A 14,539-nucleotide genomic window follows, 5' to 3' on the forward strand; every position below is an offset into this window, starting at 1 on the left:
AATAAACATACAGGGAGTCTGTGAGTTTTGATAATGTATATTGTAGATGCAATGACCTGACAGATGGAACAAAGGCAGTGTGGAACCCAATAAAAGAGAAACAAGTCAGAGCAGAATACAAGAGCCTACTGAGGAAGAAGGGCAGGACTAAAAATCTAACTCTAATTACACCTGATTATCAGAGCGTTACTTGTCCCTACTGAGATGTTATCATCATTTTAAAACTGAAATCACGTCTGTGTATACCCATAGCTCAGTTAGCCAGGCAAAGAATACTTGCATATGGTTGATCCAGAATGATGTCTGCTTTACTCAATAGTGGCATTTTGTCTGAAGTCTCACTTAAGAACTCAATCTCTAGTATTCAATCAGAAATACTAGCCCCAGGTAGATGTTAGTGGCCAACTTTATGCCTGAGTTGAGTCTATCATTTCATATTTAGTTTATAACAGAAAAATGACTTTGCACTTCTGCTTCGGCCATGATAGCATGATCAATATCAAACTTCCTTTCTTGTTTCCGAATACCATAAAGACAGAGAAAAGATACGAAGGAACTGTGTTCGGTCATTTTACCTTCGGCATCCCAGGACTATGAGCCCATGTATAAGAAGGACATCAGGTGAGTTTCTATTGCTCCAAAAGCTCCCCTTAGTGCTTGCCGCTATGGACCATCCCTGGCACAAAGTGTCACAGGCTGGGTTCCCTGGGAAGTCGACTGAAGCTAAGATTACTACGTAGGGTATGGCATTTATTTTTTTATTTTTTATTTTTTTATTTTTTTAATTTTTTTCAACGTTTATTTATTCTTGGGACAGAGAGAGACAGAGCATGAACCGGGGAGGGGCAGAGAGAGAGGGAGACACAGAATCGGAAACAGGCTCCAGGCTCTGAGCCATCAGCCCAGAGCCCGACGCGGGGCTCGAACTCACGGACTGTGAGATCGTGACCTGGCTGAAGTCGGACGCTTAACCGACTGCGCCACCCAGGCACCCCAGGGTATGGCATTTATTAAGTGAGATTACCACACAGGGTATGGCAATTATTTATAAATAATTATTTACTATTAATAATATGTTATTATTATATAGATCTTGAGATCTATATGGAAGGAAAGGAGGGGGAGAAAAGAAGGTGGGACAGAGGGTACGATTCCAGCAAAGGTCTCCACTGATTTCCCAAAAGTTTTGCAGTTGGGGTGACCCTTTAGAACTGTCTAGGGTTGGGACTAGGGGGCTGGGTCTTTTGAAGGAAACTCCATGCCTACTCCTTGATCAGTCATTGAGGGTAGGCATACCTGAAAAGGAGGCTGATCTTAGCTGAGGCAGTTCCCACAGGAGCTGACAGCTATGGGTTACCATTGGATAGCTCTCCCAGCAGCCTAGAGAATGGGCCCTTCATACCTGCCCAGCTGTTTTTTTTTTTTCAAGTTTGTTTATTTGTTTATATATTTATTTAGAGAGAGAGAACACAAGCAGGGGAGGGGCAGGGAGAGAGGGAGAGAGAATCCTGAGCAGGCTATGCATTGTTAGCACAAAGCCCTACTTGGGGTTCGATCTCATGAACATGTGAGATCACGACCTGAGCCGAAATCAAGAGTCGGACGCTTAGCTGACTGAGCCACCCAGGCACCCCCTAATAGGTGCTGTTTTAATAAAGATAATTTAGTGGAAAAATTACTTCCCCGCCTCAACTATAGTTTCTTATGCGACTGTTACCAAGATACTGCCAAACACTTGGGGACCATAACTTTTAGTTTCAGATTCAGATAACAGAGGAAATTAACAAATTCAATCACGCTTGTATGTTATAGCCAAATCTATTATAAGAGGCCAATATTATGATTACACGGAAGAAAGACAATCCAGCAACGCAGAAGGATTTATTTAGAAATAGTTCAGTAATGTTCATATTTATCTAGAACACATATAAGACGCAAGCAGCTGCTTCTAACAGCCAACATAGAAAAATGAATGTCTGTAAAGACAAATTACAGGTTTTTTTTTTTAAAGCCTTGTACAGATCTCCCAGTAGACATTTCTCAAAACTCAGTGGATTTCCTTCACAGTTTTATCTAAGTCTTCCCTGCCTCTTCCTTGCACTGGTCCATAACTCCATCCAACCACACGTGCAACCCGGTTCAGGTCTCCTGCAACTCCAGAGCTCAGACCCATTTTACTCACACCCTCTGTTGATTCTCCCCAGATCAGCTTTCTCATGGAGCCAGCTTTTCTTGGCCGATTCCAACAGCTGCTCCTAACACTCTACTGACGGCAATTGTTTGATGACCATTTGCTGTTCATCACTGCGGTTACCCAGGATGGAAATGCCAGGGATTGGTAGCTCAGCTTTGTTTCCTAGAGGTCTAAGTGTTCAGACTAACCCAATCATTCTAACGCGCTCATGGGGGACCTGTGCTTGTCTGGCTTCCCACTGATCCATTGTGAGGGCCCTGAATCCCCTTTAATCCGAGACCAAAAAATTCATTCCATTTTTTTTTTTCTCTTAACCAGAGTGCTTATTGCAGAAACCTGGCCAAGGTTCTACTTGGGTGGCCCCAGCTGAAGTTGGTTTGGGGCCCTCTGCCCCGGATTGAGCAGGTTAAACAGGAAAGGAGGAAGTCTGGGCCTGAGGTCTCAGAGCTGCCGGATGATTCTGGAGGCGGGCTGCCAGTGAGGTCTGTGACACCTGGCTCCATATTCAGGGGCTGTACTATGCCATCCTCCACCGCCACGCAGAAACTTCAGCGCCATCCATTCCCAAAGAGGGGCACCAACGAATCGTCTAGTAACAAACCGGTCGCCTTCCCAAACGCCCCGGTGGGATCAGCCAGGAGCCGAGACTTGCCTTCTGCGTTATGGACTCATCCCACTTTTCACCCAAAGACACTGTTAACAGACTGGCCACCAGCTGGAGCGCCCCCCCCCCCGCCATGCCCTGCTCCACTCACCTGGCAGAAGGGTCTTCCAGCAGAGGAGAAAGGCCTCAGGGGCTCCAAACGGCAGGCTTTTCTTTCCCTGAAACTCCACGAGGTTCACCTTTTTGCCAGGCTCCCTTTCAAAGGTCACCACCGACTGGTTGGCATCTTCCTCCTGCTCAGGGCGGGAGAGTATATGCTTCTGAGACCCGGGGCTGCAAGCACGCGGTCTGCACCCTGGTCACCCGCACGCTCAGGCTCCAGCACGGCACCGACTCGTTCTGGGACCCTGACTGCAGACGGCCAGCCCACGTGATCCCGCGCTCCGTTTCCGCTTATGCTGATTTTTTTTTTTAAATCAATCAGGGCTGTGGTGAAGGAGATAAGGCAGTGTGGGGCTTGTGGGTGTAGGGAATGGGTATTTTGGATCCATGATGGATATAATATTTGTAAGGAAGTACCAGTACCCACAGTCAGGTCAGGACCTTCAGCCCCCAAACAAACATACTACCTTGTACGGATCATTTTATTATTTCATTTCTTGCACAGGCGAGTGGTTTTGCCCGTTCTCTAAGCTTCATTACTCAGTAGCCGGACTGGGTATGGAGCTCATTAGGCACTTTTTAAAGCCAGAAGTATTTTCTTCTTTTGCATCAAGCCTAATTTTTAGCTATTTTAAATAAAAAAGAGAGAATTCATGAAAGTCAAGAGACTTAAAAAAAAACATCTTCCGCTTTTTTTTTTTTAATTTTTTTAAATGTTTATTTTTTTGAGAGTGAGAGAGACAGAGCATGAGCAGGGGAGGGGCAGAGAGAGAGAAAGAGAGAGACAGAATCTGCAGCAGGCTCTAGACTCTGAGCTGTGAGCACAGAGCCCGACGCAACGCTTGAACTCAGAAGCTGTGAGATCATGACCTGAGCCGAAGTCAGACGCTTAACTGACTGAGCCACCCAGGCGCCCCAAGACATCTTCCCCTTTGTAAAAATGGAAATACCCAACGTTCATAACTACTTGGCTGTCTCCTTGTTCAGTGGACTATCTTTTCCAAATATCTACGCAGAACTGGACTCCGGATGTGCCAGGGGTGGGCACAGAGGAATTTTCCCATCACCAGGCGTCTGCCTCAAGGAGGTGGGGTTATGACCCCTCTGGATACAGAAACCACCGACATCGTGATAGCCCAACGTTGCTCTGTTCCTTTATCGGCGATGGGTTTGAGAGGGCTTTCTATTCTGAAGCGGCAACCACAAAGAGCGGCGGAGAATCTCGGCAGGCATCAAATGTTCTCGCCCTGGCATGCGGTCTTTGGAAGGTAAATTTGCATGTTTGTGGCCAAAATATCCAACCATACAATTTTGCTTTCTGAGAAAGGCGCACGCAGACCTGAGTGTCACTTAGTTGAGAATGGCAGTTAACGGTTTCAAATGGGTCCTAGTTATTTTTCCCTCACTTGAGAGCAAACCGTGACTCTATCTGTAGTAGGCATTGAGGGGATGCTAGGCCTGGCGTATGGTATTTGATGAAGTATCTACTGACACAGAAATTACAAAAATCGAGTGTGAAGTGTTTGACACAAGTTCAGTTTCAGAAGGCTTGTGTTTACATCTAAAATCTTGTGGGGCTTTGTGTGAATAAAAAAAGTACCTATTTTCTTTCTTTTTAAAATTTATTTAGTTTTGAGAAAGAGAGAGAGAGAGAGAGAGAGAGAGAGAGAGAGAGGCAGAGAGAAAGGGAGACACAGAATCCGGAGCAGGCTCCAGGCTCTGAGCTGTCAGCACAGAGCCCGACGCAGGGCTTGATCCCATGAGCTGTGAGATCATGATCTGGGCTGAAGTCGGACGCTTAACTGACTGAGCCACCCAGGTGCCTAAAAGTATCTATTTTCTGTAAAGAATTTGTTTATTTATGTATTTGGTTGGTGAAATCAAGAAAGTAGTTATGTTTTTGGGATTTTTTTTTTCAACGTTTATTTATTTTTGGGACAGAGAGAGACAGAGCATGAACGGGGGAGGGGCAGAGAGAGAGGGAGACACAGAATTGGAAACAGGCTCCAGGCTCTGAGCCATCAGCCCAGAGCCTGACGCGGGGCTCGAACTCACGGACCGCGAGATCATGACCTGGCTGAAGTCGGACGCTTAACCGACTGCGCCACCCAGGCGCCCCTGTTTTTGGGATTTTTTAAGTTTACTTATTTTGAGAGAGACAGACAGTGGGAATGGGGGAGGGGCAGAGAGAGAGGGGGAGGGGGAGGAGAGAGAGAGAGAGAGAGAGAGAGAGAGGGAGAGAGAGAATCCCAAGCAGGCGCCATGCTGCCAGCACAGCACAATATGGGGGCTCAAACTCATGAACCATGAGATCTTTGACCTGAACCAAAACCAAGAGTCAGACACTTAACCTACTGAGCCACCCATGCACCCCAAGAAAATAATCATCTTAGGAGGAACTCAAACTTTACAGTTAAGCTCCATGTAGTTTGAATATGGGTTTTTTGGGGCAGTCGCCAATAGTGTTATTGCTGAATGCTGCAAAGTAGCAATTAGAATCTTTTACTGCTCCTGGACTGGGCAGGAATTGCAGCAGAAATAGCATACTTTGAGAACAAAGGCACTAAATTCACTATGGCAGAGTTCTAAGAAGGCCTCATTATAGATGTGCACCGTCTCAAATCTCCCATGAGTGACAGAAGCTTTGGTCACTCTACCGTGGGAGAAATACGAGGGGAATAGTACAGGGTGGCCTGCAGGAGTCAGCTTTTTGGAGCTCTCAGTGTTCATAAAGAGAGACTATCCCAGGATGGCTACTGATTTCTACCAAAAATAACCTGCTTGTTCTAAAGGTCCAAATATGCCGAGGTTGCTTGTCTCCATAGCTTTCAGTGCCTTTCTTAGACTTGGCTTCATTGTAAGATACACCTGATAGTGATATTGTGGCGAAGGGGGCCTGTAGCCTTCACCTGCTTCTACTCCAGGTACCGCACGTGATGGGGGCCAAGCTAAAGACTGCCATTGATCAAGGGTGTTTGGCAGGAGGGGAGAAGGACTCTTGGTTTCAGTGGGTTGATTCAGGGGCTTGGCGTTACCAGAGGAGCTTAATTAGCTCTGGGGAGATGTGACAAGAGCCAGCCGAGCTTGTTGTTGGATCAAGAATAGAATATGCAGAGCTGTGTGCTAAACTGGCTCTTTGCACCAAGAGTGCTCCCTGATACGAGCAGGCTTCTGCGATCACCAAATTTCATGTTCCTACACGTGGAAGGACAGAAGTGCCTGCTCAGTGTATGTAACCCACTTTCCTTACAACACTGATTTCAAATGCTAGTTTTGGGATCCACCAGTGCTACTCAGATGGTGACGGCTGATGTTTATAGAGGCTACCTCTGGCACCTGAATGCCTGATTAGGGTTCTTTATGTAATAATTAATGTGCTGTGGCATATACTTCTCTTGACTCTATAGTCAAATGGTAGCTGTCCTGGGGTGTGGACCAAAATTTCCCAACCTACTGACTTTTGGACTGAATAATTCTCTTTTGTGTATGGGGAGCCGTCCTGTGTACTACAGCACGTTTAGAACTATCTCTGGGCTACACAATAGATACTAGGAGCATCCTCCCCCAACTGTGACAACCAACAATATCTCTAGTCACCACCAAATGTCCCTTGGGAGCAAAATTTCCCCATCGAGAACCACTCGTGTAAACGAAAACTAATATACCCATGCGTACAGCACATTGTTTATGTTAACATGTTTTGAAAGTTTGTAGACACAAAACAAGAAAATATCCACAAGCAGCTATATTCAGCAGGTGTCTCTTTTCCTTCTTTCTCTTCCCAACCTCAACTCCAAAGGGATCAGCTTAAGGAAGTTTTTGTTGGCCTGGAAGAAAGTCCCTCCTGATTACTGAGGCTTTTGGCATTTGACACTCCATTACTATTCAGCTGGAGTGAATGTCTCATTTGGTCTTACCCTAGTCCCAGGCTCTGCACAGACCATCAAAATGACCCTCTGGCTTTGACACCTGAGCTTTGACTGGCTTTTGTTCATCTCAGCTTGTCGTCTTTTTGTAGCACACCAGCCCATCCTTGGCTGTTACCAATAGCCATCCAACACTGCTTGCTCCATATGTTTCAATGCTTGATGCATTGCGCCTACAGATGGATTTTTCTCCCATTACTACCCAGTCCCAGTTCAGCATCCGTGAACATGTTCACAGTTGGACCATCGCCCTGTGCTGGAGACTGTCTGCCTCCGTTTACCTCATCGCAAGCTTGGCAGTGAGGATTCCACTCCCAAACTCCATGGCGCTTTCTCAGATAATTTCCTATACCAATAGTCACAGTTTGGGTTTTCTGGATGCAGAAAAGATGAGGTTTGGGATAAAAGAAGATGTTTTATAGGGATCAGCAGTCATGAAAGGAAGGGGGAAAGACCAGAGTGGGGTGTGTGGGAAGCTGAATTGTGATGGAGGCTTCACACAGCCTCAGGAAGTCCAGTGGGGAGTCTGGGGTGAGCACTCCACCTATTTCTACCTTGCTCAGCCTCCTGAAGTGGGTTGTCCTGGGGAAAGAACACCTTGAAGTGAGGTGGCTCTCTGCCCCTAGGGTGTGCCCTGAAGGAGCTCGGTAGTTCAGATTGTTGATTTTTTTTTAACAAATAAAAATTATATATATTTAAGGTATAACATGTGATATTGTGATATCCATTGTGAAATAACCGTTACAATCAAGCTAATTAATGTGTCCATCACCTCATATAGTCAGGCAGTCTGGTGCCTGCCAGTCTTTCCAGGTTCATTTCGCTGTGTAAGAATGGGGTTTGTGTTTAGGACACTTCCTTATCAAGAGATAGGGGGTCTGTAACAGGCTTATCACTTTGTGTGGGGATCTTTCCCTGTTTGAGGCTCAAACAGTGCTCTCTTGTCTGTGCTTGTGCAGATGTCCTATGGCATCTGGCCAACCGAACTGTTCCATCAATCCGCCATGGGGAGGGGACCAGGAATTTCTACTGGGCCACAGGAAGGGTGTGAGTTGGCAAGTTGCACATTGGCCTCTAGGCTAAGGCTTGCTAGTTTCCAGGGAGCGATGCTCACTGTTGCAACTGATCTTGCTGTCTCTTTTCTATGGAGGTGAAGCATTGTTCCATCCAACTCTTTAAAAAATTTTTTTTAATTTATTTTTTAATTTACATCCAAGTTAGTTAGCATAGAGTTCAACAATGATTTCAGGAGTAGATTCCTTAATGCCCCTTACCCATTTAGCCCATCTCCCCTCCCACAACCCCTCCAGCAACCCTCTATTTGTTCTCCCTATTTAACAGCCTCTTATGTTTTTGCCCTCCTGTTTTTATATTATTTTGGCTTCCCTTCCCTTATGTTCATCTGTTTTGTCTCTGAAAGTCCTCATATGAGTGAAGTCCTATGATATTTGTCTTTCTTTGACTAACTTTGCTTAGCATAATACCCTCTAGTTCCATCCATGTAGTTACAAATGGCAAGATCTCATTCTTTTTGATTGCCAAGTAATACTCTATTGTGTCTATATATACCACATCTTCTTTATCCATTCATTCATCAGTGGACATTTGGGCTCTTTTCATACTTTGGCTATTGTTGATAATGCTGCTATAAACATTGGGGTGCATGTGCCCCTTCTAAACAGCATACCTGTGTCTTTTGGATAAATATGTCGTAGTGCAATTGCTGTGTTGTAGGGTAGTTCTATTTTTAATTTTTTGAGGAACCTCCATACTGTTTTCCAGAGTGGCTGCACCAGCTTGCATTCCCACCAACAATGGAAAAGAAATCTCTTTCTCCGCATCCTTGCCAAGATCTGTTGTTGCCTGAGTTGTTAATGTTAGCCATTCTGACAGATGTAAGCTTGTATCTCGTTGTGGTTTTGATTTGTGTTTCCTTGATGATGAGTGATGTTGAGCATTTTTTCATGTGTCGGTTGGCCATCTGGATGTCTTCTTTGGAGAAGTGTCTATTCATGTCTTTTGCCCATTTCTTCACTGGATTATTTGTTTCTTGGGTGTTGAGTTTGATAAGTTCTTTATAGAATTTGGACACTAATCCTTTAACTGATATGTTGTTTGCAAATATCTTCTCTCATTCCATCAGTTGCCTTTTAGTTTTGCTCATTGTTTCCTTCTCTGTGCAGAAACTTTTTATTTTGATGAGGTCCCAGTAGTTCATTTTTGCTTTTGTTTTCCTTGGCTCCAGAGACGTGTTGAGTAAGAAGCTGCTGTGGCCAAGATCAAAGAGGTTTTTGCCTGCTTTCTCCTTGAGGATTTTGACGGCTTTCTGTCTTACATTGAGGTCTTTCATCCATTTTGGGTTTATTTTTGTGTCTGGTGTAAGAAAGTGGTCCAGGTTCGTTCTTCTGCATGTCGTTGTCCAGTTTTCCCAGCACCACTTGCTGAAGAGCCTGTCTTTATTCCACTGGATACTCTTTCCTGCTTTGTCAAAGATTAATTGGCCATACGTTTGTGGGTCCATTTCTGGATTCTCTGTTCCATTGATCTGAGTGTCTGTTTTTGTACCAGGACCATACTGTCTTGATGATTACAGCTTTGTAATACAGCTTGAAGTCTGGGAGGGTGATGCCTCCTGCTTTGGTTTGCTTTTTCAAGATTGCTTTGGCTATTCGGGGTCTTTTGTGGTTCCATATAAATTTTAGGATTGTTTGTTCTACCTCTATGAAGAATGCTGGTGTTATTTTAATAAGAATTGCATTGAATATGTAGATTGCTTTGGGTGGTGTCGACATTTTAACAATATTTGTTCTTCCTATCCAGGAGCATGGAATATTTTTCCATTTTTTGTGTCTTCTTCAATTTCCTTCAACGTATAGATTTTTCACCTCTTTGGTTATGTTTATTCCTAGGTATTTGATGGGTTTTGGTGCAATGATAAGTGGGATGGATTCTTTGATTTTTTTTTCTGTTCTTCATTATTGGTGTATAGGAATGCAACGGATTTCTGTGCATTGATTTTATATCCTGCCACTTTGCTGAATTCATGGATCAGTTCTAGCAGGTTTTTCATGGAATCTTTTGGGTTTTCCATATAGACTATCATGTCATCTGCAAACAGTGAGAGTTTGACATCCTCCTGGCTGATTTGGATGTCTTTTATTTCTTTGTGTTGTCTGATTGTTGAGGCTAAGACTTCCAAACCTATGTTGAATAACAGTGGTGAGAGTGGACATCCCTGTCTTGTTCCTGACCTTAGGGGGAAAGCTCTCAGTTTTTCCCCATTGAGGATGATATTAGCATTGGATCTTTCATATATGGCTTTTATAATCTCGAGGAATGATCCTTCTATCCTTACATTCTTAAGAGTTTTTATCAAGAAAGGATGCTGTACTTTGTCAAATGCGTTCTCTGCATCTATTGAGAGGATAATGTGGTTCTTGTCCTTCCTTTTATTGCTGTGATGAATCACATTGTTTGTTTTGCGGATACTGAACCAGTCCTGCACCCCAGGTATAAATCCCACTTGGTCGTGATGAATAATTTTTTTAATGTATTGTCAGATCCGTTTGGCTAACATCTTGCTGACGATTTTTGCATCCATGTTCATCAGGGAAATTGTTGATAGTTTTCCTTTTAGTGGGGTCTTTGTATGGTTTTGGAATCAAGGTAATGCTGGCTTCATGGAAAGATTTTGGGTTTTCCTTCCATTTCTTCTTTTTGGAACAGCTTCAAGAGAATGGTATTAACTCTTCTTGAAATGTTTGATAGAATTCCCCTGGAAAGCCATCTGGCCCAGGACTCTTGATTTTTGGGAGATTTTTGATTACTAATTTTATTTCTTTACTGGTTATGGGTCTGTTCAGATTTTCTATTTCTTCCTGTTTCAATTTTGGTAGTTTAGATATTTCTAGGAATTTTTCCATTTCTTCCAGATTGCCCATTTTTTTGGCATATAATTGTTCATAATATTGTCTTCTTATTGTTTTTATTTCTGCTGTTTTGGTTGTGAGCTCTCCTCTTTTCATTCCTGATTTTATGTATTTGGATCCTTTTTCTTTTTGATCAAACTGGCTAAGGGTTTATCAATTTTGTTAGTTTTTTCAAAGAACCAGCTTCAGGCTTCATTAATCTGTTTGTTTTTTTGTTTTTTTTTTGGTTTTGATAGCATTGATTTCTGCTCTAATCTTTCTTATTTCCTGTCTTCTGCTGGTTTGGGGTTTTATTTGCTCTTCTTTTTCTACCTCTTTAAGATTTAAGGTTAGGTTGTGTATTTGAGTCCTTTCTTCCTTCTTTAGGAAGGCCTGGATTGCTATATACTTCCCTCTTTTGACCACCTTTGCCCCGTCCCAGAGGTTTTGGTCTGTGGTGTTATCATTTTTATTGGCTTCCATGTACTTTTCAATTTCCTCTCTAACCTCTTGGTTAGCTCATTCATTCTCCAGTAAGATGTTCTTTAGTTTCCAAGTATGTGCTATCCTTTCAAATTTTTTCTTGTGGTTGATTTTGAGTTTCATAGCATTATGGTCTGAAAACATGCACGGTATTATCTTGATCTTTTTGTACTTGTTGAGGGCTGATTTGTGTCCCAGTATGTGATCAATTCTGGAGAACGTTCCATGTGCACTGGAGAAGAATGTATATTCTGCTGCTTTAGGATGAAATGTTCTGAGTATATGTGTTAAGTCCATCTGGTCCTATGTGTCATTCAAAGCCATTGTTTTCTGGTTGATTTGCTGTTAGATGATCTGTCCATTGTTGTAAGTGGGGTATTGAAGTCCCCTACTATTATGGTATTATTATCAATGAGTTTATGTTTGTGATTAATTGATTTATATATTTGGGTTCTTTGTGTTTGGAGCCCAAATGTTTACAATTGTTAGGTCTTCTTGATGGCTAAACCCCTTAATTATTATATAATTCCCTTATCTCTTGTTAAAGTCTTTATTTTGATATCTAGATTGTCGGATATAAGTATGGCTACTCCGGCTTTCTTTTGTCAACCATTAGCATGATAGATGGTTCTCCATTCCCTTACTTTCAATCTGAAGGTGTCTTTAAGAAGAGACTGTCTTTATTCCATTGGATACTCTTTCCTTCTTTGTCAAAGATTAGTTGGCCATACGTTTGCGGGTCTCTAAAGACAGCATAAAGACATCTAAAGTGGGTCTTTCCTAGACAGCATATAGATGGATCTTGTTTTCTTATCCATTCTGTTACCCCATATGTTTTGATTAGAGTATTTAGTCCATTGATGTTTAGAGTGAGTACTAAAAAATATGAATTTATTGCCATTGTGTTCCTTGTAGAGTTGGAGTTTCTGGTGGTGTTCTCTGGTCCTTTCTAGTCTTTGTTGTGTTTGGTCTTTTTTTCTTCCTTGTTTTCTTCTCTTTCCTCTTTTCTCCCCTCAGAGTGTCCCCCTTAAAATTTCTTGCAAGGCTGGTTTAGTGGTCATGAACTCCTTTCATTTTTGTTTGTCTGGGAAACTTTTTATCTCTCCTTCTATTTTGAATGACAGCCTTGCTGGATAAAGAATTCTTGGCTGCATATTTTTCTGATTCAACACATTGAATATATCCTGCCACTCCCTTCTGTCCTGACAAGTTTGTGTGGATAGGTCCACTGCAAACCTGATCTTTCTTCCCTTATAGGCTAAAGACTTTTTTTTTCCCTTTGCTGCTTTCATGATTCTTTCCTTGCCTGAGTATTTTGTGAATTTGACTATGATATGCCTTATTGATGGTCGGTTTTTGTTGAATCTTATGGGAGTCCTCTGTGCTTCCTGGATTTTGATGTCTGTGTCCTTTCCCAGGTTAGGAAAGTTTTCTGCTATGAATGCTCACATAACCCTTCTACCCCTTATTCTCTCTTCATCTTCTGGGACCCCTATGATTCTAATGTTGTTCCTTTTTAATGAGTCACTGATTTCCCTAATTCGTAAATCGTGCTCTTTTGCCTTAGTCACTCCCTTTTTTCCTGTTTCATTATTCCCCATAAGTTTGCCCTCTAAATCACTGATTCACTGCTCTGCCTCATCCATCCTTGCCACCATGGCATCCATTCGAGATTGCAGCTCAGGTATAGCATTTTTTATTTCATCCTGACTAGCTTTTACTTCCTTTACCTCCACAGAAAGGGATCTAATCTATTTTAAACCCCAGCTAGTATTCTTATTATCATGATTCTAAATTCTGGCTCAGACATCTTGCTAGTATTGTGTTGATTTAACCCTGGCTGTCATTTCTTCCTGCTGCTTTTTGGGGTGAATTCCTTCATTTCATCATTTTGAAGGAAGAAAAGGAATTAATAAGGTAAAAAAAATTAAAAAGTTAAAAACAACACGCACCCCTCAAAATCAAATAAATGATGCTAGATCCTAGGTGTGTTTGGTCTCTTTGTATAAAGAAGCTTGATATATTAGAGAAAAAAGGGGAAAAAAGAAAAAAAACAGGAAAATGTTTGAAAATTTGAAAAAATGGATAGAATGAAAGCAAATAAAGTAAAATGATGGAATTAAAATAGATTTTGAAAACTTTACAAAGAAGGAAAAATATAGTATAAAAATTAAAGCAAGATATTTTTTTTTAATGTTTACTTATTTTTGAGACAGAGGGAGACAGAACATGAGTTGGGGAGGGGCATAGAGAGAGGGAGACACAGAATCTGAAACAGGCTCAGGGCTCTGAGCTGTCAGCACAGAGCCCAATGCGGGGCTTGAACCCACGAACTGTGAGATCATGACCTAAGCCGAAGTCAGACGTAAAGCAAAATACTTTTAAGAAAAATTAAAAATACATTTTTCTCTTTCTGTATTCAAGAAAAAAAGAAACAAAAAAGAAAAAAAATTGAATAGATGGATCAGTTAAGAGACTGAAATATGATTGAAATTACATCATTTTCCCCTTCTAGTCAAACTGTGACGCACTTGATAGTCCATAAGCTGAGCAGGAGCTGAGACTTGTGGTGTTCTTAAAGAGCGAGTTTGGCCCAGTTGGGTGGGAATTAGTGTAACAGCTCTGTTCTCTACTAGATGGTACTGCTTAGCTTACTGGGGTGGATTGTTGTGGCACTTGTAGGTGTGTATATGCATGCACGGGAGGGGTGAAAATGGTGGCATCCAGCTACCAAGTCTCCAATATTGGAACTGTATTGTCCCCCATCAGTAATCTTGCACCCATTTTTTGTCTCCACTTTTGTCCACTCCCTGCTTCTACACTGTCCTTGACCAAGCTGTCAGGTTGCCTGGCAGCACTTCCCTCCTGAGTTTTATCTCAGATGCATTTGTGTTTCCGGACCCTTCACTTCTGAGGGACTGTGGCTTTGATCCGCTTAGATCCTCTGGGGAAGGGTCTCACCGAGCAATGGCCTGGTGCTGGCTGCCCCCAGGAATATTCAGGTGACATGCTGCCAATGCCCAGAGACTGCATTTGGGTGCCATCCTGCCCCAGAAAATGTTCATGTGATCATGTAGCAGCAGCATTTAAGTGATTAAGGAAAACCGCAACACACATCTGGCCCCAGGCTTCACCCTTAACGTCCTTGTTCCAGCACCAGTGAATGTGATTGTTCTCTAGGGTCTGCTGGGACCTTTGTCTGTGGGGTGGCCTCACAGCCTCTACCAAATGTCCTCCCAGCAGGGGAACTGCCTCTTCTCAT

The sequence above is a fragment of the Leopardus geoffroyi genome, chromosome A2 (genome assembly GCF_018350155.1).
Source record: "Leopardus geoffroyi isolate Oge1 chromosome A2, O.geoffroyi_Oge1_pat1.0, whole genome shotgun sequence".
Lineage (NCBI taxonomy): Eukaryota > Metazoa > Chordata > Mammalia > Carnivora > Felidae > Leopardus > Leopardus geoffroyi.